The sequence below is a fragment of the Saimiri boliviensis genome, chromosome 4, assembly GCF_048565385.1.
Source record: "Saimiri boliviensis isolate mSaiBol1 chromosome 4, mSaiBol1.pri, whole genome shotgun sequence".
NCBI classification, from domain to species: Eukaryota; Metazoa; Chordata; class Mammalia; order Primates; family Cebidae; genus Saimiri; species Saimiri boliviensis.
The window spans coordinates 91,030,518-91,039,772 of record NC_133452.1 but is presented as its reverse complement, the minus strand read 5'-3'; the positions used below and the strand labels follow the sequence as shown (position 1 = coordinate 91,039,772).

The 9,255-nt window shown below is 46.4% G+C and overlaps 1 long non-coding RNA gene across 1 annotated transcript in view; it reads right to left on the bottom strand.

Moving 5' to 3' along the window:
• Nucleotides 1–6,827: 6,827 nt before the first annotated feature.
• LOC141584148 (uncharacterized) overlaps nt 6,828–9,255 on the bottom strand; it is a 48,987-nt gene continuing 46,559 nt past the window's right edge. The window contains exons 3-5 of the long non-coding RNA XR_012517089.1: nt 8,286–8,437; nt 7,090–7,204; nt 6,828–6,978 (exon numbers count right to left, since the gene is read on the bottom strand). This is a non-coding gene — a long non-coding RNA (uncharacterized LOC141584148). The remainder of the gene's footprint in view (nt 6,979–7,089; nt 7,205–8,285; nt 8,438–9,255) is intronic.

Here is a 9,255-nt window from a genome sequence, read left to right as displayed (position 1 = left end):
TTATAGAAAATAATAATTTAAAGCTTGGGGGAATTAGAGTGTTCATATAATCCAACAACCTCATTTCATACATGAAGGAATGAATACCAAGACAAAAGTGATTTACTTAAGGCCACTCAATCATTTAGTAGCAGAGTCAATATGTAAATCACATCTAACTACAGGTTGAATTTTTTTTTTTTTTAACTCAGTGGAAGTGAAATTAACAAATGACCTGGAAAGCTGTTCTACTAATGAGGAGGAAGGACATGGGAATGTCCTCATGGCTGTCTATGTCTGTATTAAGACCTCACATACCAACTCAAAAGAGATTAGAGACACCTTTACCCACAAAAACCTGGCCTGTGAACTGAGGCAACGAGGTGAAGTTTCTGGTCCTCTCTTTCTAGAATTGAGGGAAACAAAGATGTTGAGGAAGACTCTTATTTAGTGACAGAGCCTTGTCTATTCTGAGCACAGCTCCAGACCCTCTTAGAGAAAATGGGAGCAATGGAGGAAAAGATTCAACCTCACTGGTGGTCAGAGCTCCAGGTGTGAGGCTGGGCACAGAACAATGACTCAGACAGAGGGAAACCGGTCTCAGGATCTCATCTGCAGCTGGGCTATGAAGCAAGGTTTGAGGCATGACAGCTAAAATAACTAGTGAAGATTAAGAAGATCTGAGGAGGAAAAAGCCCAGAAGATGTCCAGAGATGACAGGTTGCAGGAAGAGGAAGCCTTCCAATGGCCACCTGAGGGTGGGCCCGCAGTGGATGCCAGGAAAGCTGTCCTGAAGAGTCTAACAGGTGGAGGGGGAAGCCCTAGCTTGAGTTACCTCCTCCCATTCTTCCCACCCCACCTCTTCTTTCCCCACCCCACCCCCATCAGACTCAGCAGGACCTCCCTCTTTTGGGTAATAGTTTTTATTAGGCATGGAAAACATTTTCCATAGCACAGCTTCTGGCTCTCCACATTTATTCTGTCTTCCTTCCCCTCCATTACTCTTGTACTCTCCACATCAGGTGCCCTAGGACATGGTGAAAATGAGAGATGACCTTTGTCCTGCACCTTGATGCCACAATGGGGGACAAGTCCACGTAGCAGGTGGTAGGAGTATCCCTGTCATTACTGCCCCAGGACAGCAGTCCCATTACTGAGTATATACCCAAAGGATTATAAATCAGTCTACTATAAAGTCACAGCCACACATATGTTTATTCTAGCACTATTCACAATAGCAATGACTGGGAACCAACCTAAATGCCCATCATTAATAGACTGGATAAAGAAAATGTGGCACATATACACCATGGAATACTATGCAGCCATAAAAAAGGATTAATTCATGTCTTTTGCAGGAACATGGATGAAGCTAGAAACTGTCATTCTCAGCAAACTAACACAGGAACAGAAAACTAAACACCACATCTTCTCACTCATAAGTGGGAGGTGAACTATGAGAACACATGGAAACAGGGAGGGGACTATCACACCAGGGCCTATTGTGGGGGTATGGGGCTGGGGGAGGGATAGCTTTAGGAGAAATACCTAATGTAGATGATGGAATGATGGGTGCAGCAAACCACCATGGCATGTGTGTACCTATGTTAACAAACTTGCACATTCTGCACATGTATCTCAGAACTTAAAGTATAATAATAAAAAAAAAACACGTAGAAATGATGACAAACCACCCTAACACACCCCAAGAAATCTGAACTCATGTATGTCCAAATCTATTGCCCTTTAGCCAGATCCCCAAAATGCCCATGACTGCCTCAAAGTGACCTAACCGGAAGGAAGGTGTGATGGAGAAAAGGTTGGGAGAAAAAGACAGTGGTCTTAACTGGTTGTGTTAAAATTGATTACTTTTCCAAATTTTACAAAAACATATGAGCTCTAAGCCTCCACCTGTGCAAGGGGTGAGGGCAGGGGGAGTGAGCAGGAGATTCTAAAGCTTCAGTCTCATCAGCTTCACAGTAAATCCAGGCCTTAAATCTGGAAATGCCAAACCCATTGATAAAGCTGGATACGTGTTCCCCAACTTCTCGGCAGGCTGGATCACCTGACGTCTGCACCATGGAGCTGCTTTTCTTAAGTTTGTGGCCAGGGGATGGCAGTGGGGGTGGTCCCAGATAATCCTTAAAATGAATCCATATGTGGCTGGATTTGTCTGATGAAGTGGAGGAGGGTGAGGAAGCAAGACCAGCAAATGTCTGCATCCAGGGGCTGATTAGCATCGTTGCGGGAGGAAAGAGTCTCTTGTCAGTGTGGGAAGCTGGGAGCGGGGGAGGAAAGTGGTGTTGCATACACATGTGCACACACACACATGTATACACATGCATACACACACACATACCAACCAATTCCAAACTCAGGTCTGGGCACTGTGGAGACAGGCTACAATGTGAAGCCAGAGCAGAGGATTTCTAAAGGATCTAGTAAGTCATGAGGACTCACGTCTTAACTCAGTCGAGTCCCAGTGGACTAAGTGTGTGACAAAGCGGGGTAGTGGCCCCTCCATGTCTAAAAGAACACAGCATGGCTCTGGCAGGGTGAAGGCTGGCAGCAGTCAGAGGACATGACCTTGAACTTGGACCATGGTATTTCTGCAGGAGGTGCTGGAGCAGGGACAGGGAGAGGCAGCCCAGGAGGCCGTGCAGGCAGAGGATATCATCGGGGCAGGGAAGGGTCAGAGTGAGAGAGAACACAACCCAGGGACCATGACTGGCACAGCTGGCACATCTTTCCGGGACTCCCAGAACGGCTGGTGGGGCACTATGGAGGACTGAGGCCTTGTGTGAACAGATGGGCAAAAGTGGCGAAGGCCCTAATGTTGCCACTGAGGCCAGAGAGATTCAATGTCCATTTCATGGACATCAGCCTCTCAGCCTGCTTTATAAAATCCCACTCGAGCTATATAATTGATCTGAGTTTGAAGGCTGAAGAAGGATATGGTGACCCTCTCCAGGCCCAGCATTTAGGGGATCAAAGGGTCAGATTAGAATGAGATTCTACTTATTCATGTATTGCTTCACTCATTAAATATTTATTGGGGTTCCACTAAGTGCCAGGCACTGTTGTGGGTGAAACAGAGAGTTCCAGCTGATAGACGGCTGAGGGAATCGGCAATCGCCACGTAAGAAATTGAATTGCTCCATTGCACTTCCAGCTGGTGGGCAAGCTGTGGTAGTGAGGCAGCACCACTGCCCTGAAGCCAGACTGACCTGGATTTAAACTCATTACCAACTGTGAAAACTTAGGGGATCTACTTAGTCTTGCTGAGCCTCTGGTGCTGTGGTCCTTACCTGTAAAATGGGCATAATAACAGGACATACTTCTTGAGTTAGCATGAGGATTAGAATGTAGAATCCACCTAAGTATTTAGCACCTTCTGGCGCACACAAGGGCTTGGTAAGTGGGAGCTGTTCATGTACTGTTCACATTATCATTCTTTCATGCTCCCCACTTGGAAGTTAGACTGTAGCGCAAAGCTGTGAGCCAGACCAGCACACATATGATGGAAGGAAAGAAGGCACAGCGTTCAGCAAGCATCGGCAGGACAAATACTGTGGTCTCAGTGGCACCGGAGCGTGTTGACAGCAGCTGTGGACACGTGGCAACCGGCTCCTGCGCTGTAGAGAAGGAAATGGACAAATGCCGTGAAGGAGCCAGAGGGCTGCACGCATAAGCACGCAGATAACACCTTCTGGAGACTCTTGGGAAAACTGGAGGAGGGGGCATTTTGAGGGTGGTTTGGGGTTCCTGTGGTCACAGGTGGAGCCAGAACTGAGAGCTGAGGTTTGCTAGCTTATGTTTCTCCCTCTAGGTTGGAGGCTGGGGAAGCGCGGACTATCACAGAAGTAGCCTTCGCTTCTTAGGCTTGGATAGGGAGGTGGCACTGACCTGGTCCTGAGGATGAATAGGAGTTTGCCAGGGAGGACACCACGCTGTTTAGAAAGCCACCGCAGTCCTGCAAAGAGAGAAGGGAATGGGAATGAAGTTGGAAAGGTAAGTTGGAGCCAAATTGGGAAAAGCCTCCTATGCCACACTCTCCTCAATTTTGCAGGGTTTTTCTTTTTTTTTTTTTTTTTGGCGGCGGGTGGAGTGGGACACTGGAATTTTAGAAGCCATAAATAGAAAGCAGATAGAGCAGTCAGGTATGCCTCTTATTGAGGGTGCCCTATGGCAGCGTGGAAAGTGGATTGTGTATGTGTGAGGGGTGGGATTAGGGTATGAGCTGTTATCAGAAGAAAGTCAAAGTTATCAACACTTTTGTGTACTGAGTGCTATCAGCTGACACACGAGGATGTGGTTTTTTCTCTCTCTGCAGGTTTGCTAACCTCCTTTCTTTCTCCTCCTGCAGGGAGCTCCTGGTTCCTCTGATTCCTCCTCCTAAGAACATTTAGACAGACAGACTGGTTCTAGAAGTCCAGAACAAGGCCATCCCTGAAACAGCTATGACTCAGAGAATAAAAAACATTCAAACTAAATAGAAGACAAGAATCATTCATTACCAAGAACCATTCTAATACCCTAGCTATCGGAGTCAGCTAGATGTGAGCACCTGGGCCCAAGCCATGTATGTAGGGGTAGAATGAGTAACACACATTGATTTGAGAACCTGAGAAATGTTCTTCTATGCCCAAGTTGATTCTCTTTTTCAAAATGGCTTTTCAATTAGAAGAGAAACAAGAAGAAATTACAAACTGGGCTCTTTGCCTCTTGCTTTTTATGTGACCAAAAGTGTCAGAAAGACTAGGGGGAGTGAGCTGGGAGATGAAGGCTTTTTGTTGGATGCACAGACCCCAAAGCTTCCCCAGGCGTGGCTCTGTAGAGCCTGCATCCCCAGCAGTCTCACTCCACAGCCCTTCTGCCTCCTCGCTGACCCAGGCCATGCCATGCTCCTTCTTGCTTCCCACCTTGCCCAACACCCTCGGCCATACCCGAAATCCCCTTTTTCCTCTGTCCTCCTCATCCCATCCATCCCACAGGTCTAGATCACGATCACTCTTTACATCTTCCATTGGTTTCTCCTAATCAGGCCAGTCCTTGCCGAAAGTAGCAACAGCAGTAAGGACAGTTATCCATGCTGAGCCCCGCCAGCTAGATACTGAGAGTGCTCTGCTCAGCTGTGCACTCATTCAGCACACTGTCAGGATGCCTACTAGTGTTGTGGCTGTGCACAGAACAGATGGGTCCCTGTCTTCCTGACACCCTACAGTGCTTCCTGTCCTCATAGGGGCCCTGGAACCAGGCTGCCCTGTTCATTCTAGACACAAAACTCAGGTTCAGTGGGCCAGAGGACCGTCTCCAATGCTGTACTGATAACAGTGGAACAACCTTTAGATGCTGGTCAGTATGATGCACATTCCCAAACACCAAGACCCAGGGACATCTCCTACTGGGTGTGTAGCTGGCAGCATGCCAGACCTGAAGCACCTCCCATATTTTCATATTGTTTGGTGTGGAATGGATTTAGCCCCCTAACTGAGGTCGTTTAAGGCAGGGGCCCAATCTTGGGTGTCATTACTTCCTGTAACACCTAGAGCCATGCTGAGTCCAAAATACTTGGAGAGAGAAGTAAGGCAAGTCTTACCTGGCTTCCAAGGTCCTGTTTGTTTTTTATCCATAAATTCAGCCGCAGAGGGAGGGCCAGGGGATCTTCTGGATATTGCAAAACCTGCAAGCTGCCCTGCTTGTCTCCAACTCCCACCGTCTTCTAACTCTTTAAAGAAAGTCCTTCTAATACGGGATGGGGCACGATTAGTTCCGTTGCTACCCAGAATCTTCTAAATGTACTATGTAATCATGCGTGTGTTCTAAACATATGTGGCATTCTTTTTTAATCTCTCAGGTAAATAATAAATAACAAGTCAATCATATGACACTGATCTTATGCCAGGCATTGCTCTAAGACAGGGGTTTTCAGCGAAGCAGCATCAACATCACCTGCAGTCCTGTTAGAAATACTAACTAAAGGGCGCTCTGGGGCAGGGCCCAGCAATCTGTGTTTTCACTAGCCCTCCAGGTGATTCTGTGAGCGCCAAAGTTGAGAACCCACTGTTCTAAAGGCTTTTCATGCACTAACTTGTTTCATTCTCATTCCAACTCTATGAAGTAGGTTCTGATGTGAAATTCTATTAGTTCTTTGTCTCTGCAGGAACTAAAGTACAGAGGTTTGTCCACTGCTGAAACCAGGATCCAAATCCAGACAGATGTACTTCAAATCCCCCAGTGGGGGCAAGAGGGCTTAACCTCAGGGGGTCTGGGGACTTCACATTGCATCTCTCTCACCTCTGGAAAAATACCTAGAGACAAGAAGCTGGTGGGCACACAGCAGGCCTCTGGGCGTCTAGCTGGGCAAGAACATGCTGGCTTCCTGGAGATCATGTGAATCTGTGACCCGTGGTTGACCTCAAGGCAGGAAAGAACAATTTGACTAAGTGTCTGAAGATGGTGCTGTAGAAAGAAAAAAGCACTTTTCAAACCTTCCTCTGTCAAGCCCAGGTTGTTTGATAATGTGCTCTGCTCAGGATCTGACACAGTGCTAGGGAGCTCAGTAGGATGCTGCCAGAGCCCCTGCCACAGAAAGGTGGCATTTATCTCAGACCAGGGCCTCAACTGTCCCATCATTGTAGAGCTATTTAATCTAAAGGAAAGTAAGTGGCTGAAAGAGCAGAAAGAGCATCCAGGAAACACCACCGCAAGCCTCTCAGACCCAGCTGGGATTCTCCATTTGGGGTCCTTGGGGTGGAGCCGAGGATGGCCACCATGAAATGGTAACACATTCCTGTGGCTGATACCATGCAATTTTCTTTAAATGTATGCTTAAAGATTTTACTAGCTTTGCGGATTGGGGTAGAGAAGAGGCAGGGAAATTAAAAAACCAGACAAAGACAGAAATAATGAAGATACGAAACTGAAGTGGTCAGCTAAGCAGAGTCAACACAAAGAGCCGTCATCTTGCTTCTTCCGGGCTGGTCCATCTCCTCTCCTCTAAGGAAAGGAAATTAAGATTGCTGAGAATCCACAACGGGCTGGGTCCCCTCCACACATCCCCTTGCTCAGTTGGCACCACTACCTCCTAAGCAGGTATTATCACTTTACCGAATTCGCAGAAGATAGAAGAAACAGAACTGGTTCTCAAATGTCTTTCTGTGTATTGCCAACCCGACACTTTCAGCTGCATCACGTGATCTCAAATGTGTCTTGATTCTTTTGGCTGCAAAACAAGTCCCGAGATATAACAACAAATGATACTTTTTAAATTATTGAAATGCCTCTTTCATTCTTTCCCTCGTCCCTGCACCTCATTCCTGTACTTTGTTCTCTATTCTCATCTCATTGACACATGGACTTGTCAAATTAGTCAGTCCAGATGGGAATATCCATTTATTTATAAGGACGTGAAATGACATTGTTTGTTTGAAGTGGGGCGAGGGAAGGATGCCAGGGCAGGTTCTCCGGCCCCATCAAAAACTCACCATAACAATCAACCCTGAACCATCTAACTAAACCACCAGGTCAAATATTCGTTCATTCACTGAAGGAATAGCTATGAATTTTAAAGTTTTTGAAATCAATCCTGAGGTTCAACATGGTAGATTAGGCCTACTTTTACCTCTCCTTCCTCCCCAATCCCATTAAAATAATAATAAATAAATGCAAAAGAATAAATTCACAGCCAACATGAAAGGATCCCGTGGCAATCCAGAAAATTTTACGAATACCTGGAGCACAAAGAAGATGGGATCATATCGATAGATGAAGCTGAGTGGAAAAACCTGCATCCCAGCAACACATGCAGGGGAAGAACTGGCGGGAGCTGGAGCCGCCCTTCCCAGCAAAGCCCTGCAGAGCTGCCCAAAACAGCCTGGGGCCATGAGCAGCGATGGACAGCAGGAAGATCAATTAAAGGCCTTTCCAAGTTTCGTAACTCCCCACCCTCCTTCTCAGAGAGAACTGGCAGCCATGGCATTGGTCTGTGTAAAAAAAGAGTGTCCATTTGGTCTTGGCTTTGGGAACAGTCATCCTCTCAATGTTTCCTGTCTAATGATACGGATTTGGTCATATTACTTGTTCTGCAGCATATAAAATTTTCACAGACAGAATATTTCACATTCATGAATTGCTTTTCTGTTTTCCAAATTAACCTACAAGACAAAACTTGGGAGGCCCAGAATATAAATTTTATAATCCAGAAGTAACGGCAGAAGTAAATGTTACAGCTCAGAAAAAAGAGGTGGGAAGCTGGGGAGGGCCAGGAAGTCAGGCATGCTCTTGTCAAATATTCTAGCACCTACCTGTGTCAGGACGGTTCCCCGCCGCGCGACGGATGGCGGAACCAAACAGATGTTCTCAGCCCTAGCAGCACCTCCATTCCCATCAAAGCCAATAGATCCCTCCTGACTGTTGACACATCACAAAGTGAAGATTTAAGTAGATTGTTTAATACCTATAAAAGTAGCAACAAGAATGAATCAGGATAATAGCAGTGTGTACAGAAATCCATGGAAGACAAGAGACAGTGTAAATGTGCTAAAAATCTGTGTCATAATTGGGGTGGGGGGAGTGGATACAGTTTAAATAGGACAATTTTAAGAAATAGATTATAAAGGAATTACCTAGGGTTGTGGTGGGAATTCCCAGGAGTAAAAAGACATGGCTGAGGAGTTACATCCAGGGCATGAGCTCAGGGCTGGGGCAGAGAGACATATTCTCCAACAGCCCTTGACACTTCTTGTTCATGTGTATTCCTTACTGTTATAAATAAATAAGTTAAATGATCAAAAAATGGCCAGGGACGGTGGCTCACGCTTGTAATCCCAGCACTTTGGGAGGCTGATGTGGGCGGATCATGAGGTTAGGAGTTCAAGACCAGCCTGACCAACATAGTGAGACCCCCCATCTCTACTAAAAATACAAAAATTAGCTGGACATGGTGGTGGGTGCCTGTAATCCCAACTACTCAGGAGACTGAAGCAGGAGAATCACTTGGACCCGGGAGGCAGAGCCAAGATCAGGCCATTGCACTCCAGCCTGGGCTACAGAGTGAGTCCCCATTTGAGAGGGGGCCAGGGGTGGGGTAGTGAAGCAACTTCATCTACCTCAGGAGGAATGTGAGGTAGATATTAACGTTCCCATTCTCATTTTATATGTGAAGAAATAGTGACCAGTCCTGAGCACATACTTGTGATTAGAAACCAGGTCTTCTGATCATGGGCTTCAAATTCTGCCTGCACAACCCCAAACCTTTTGCTTTTGGATGCAGAC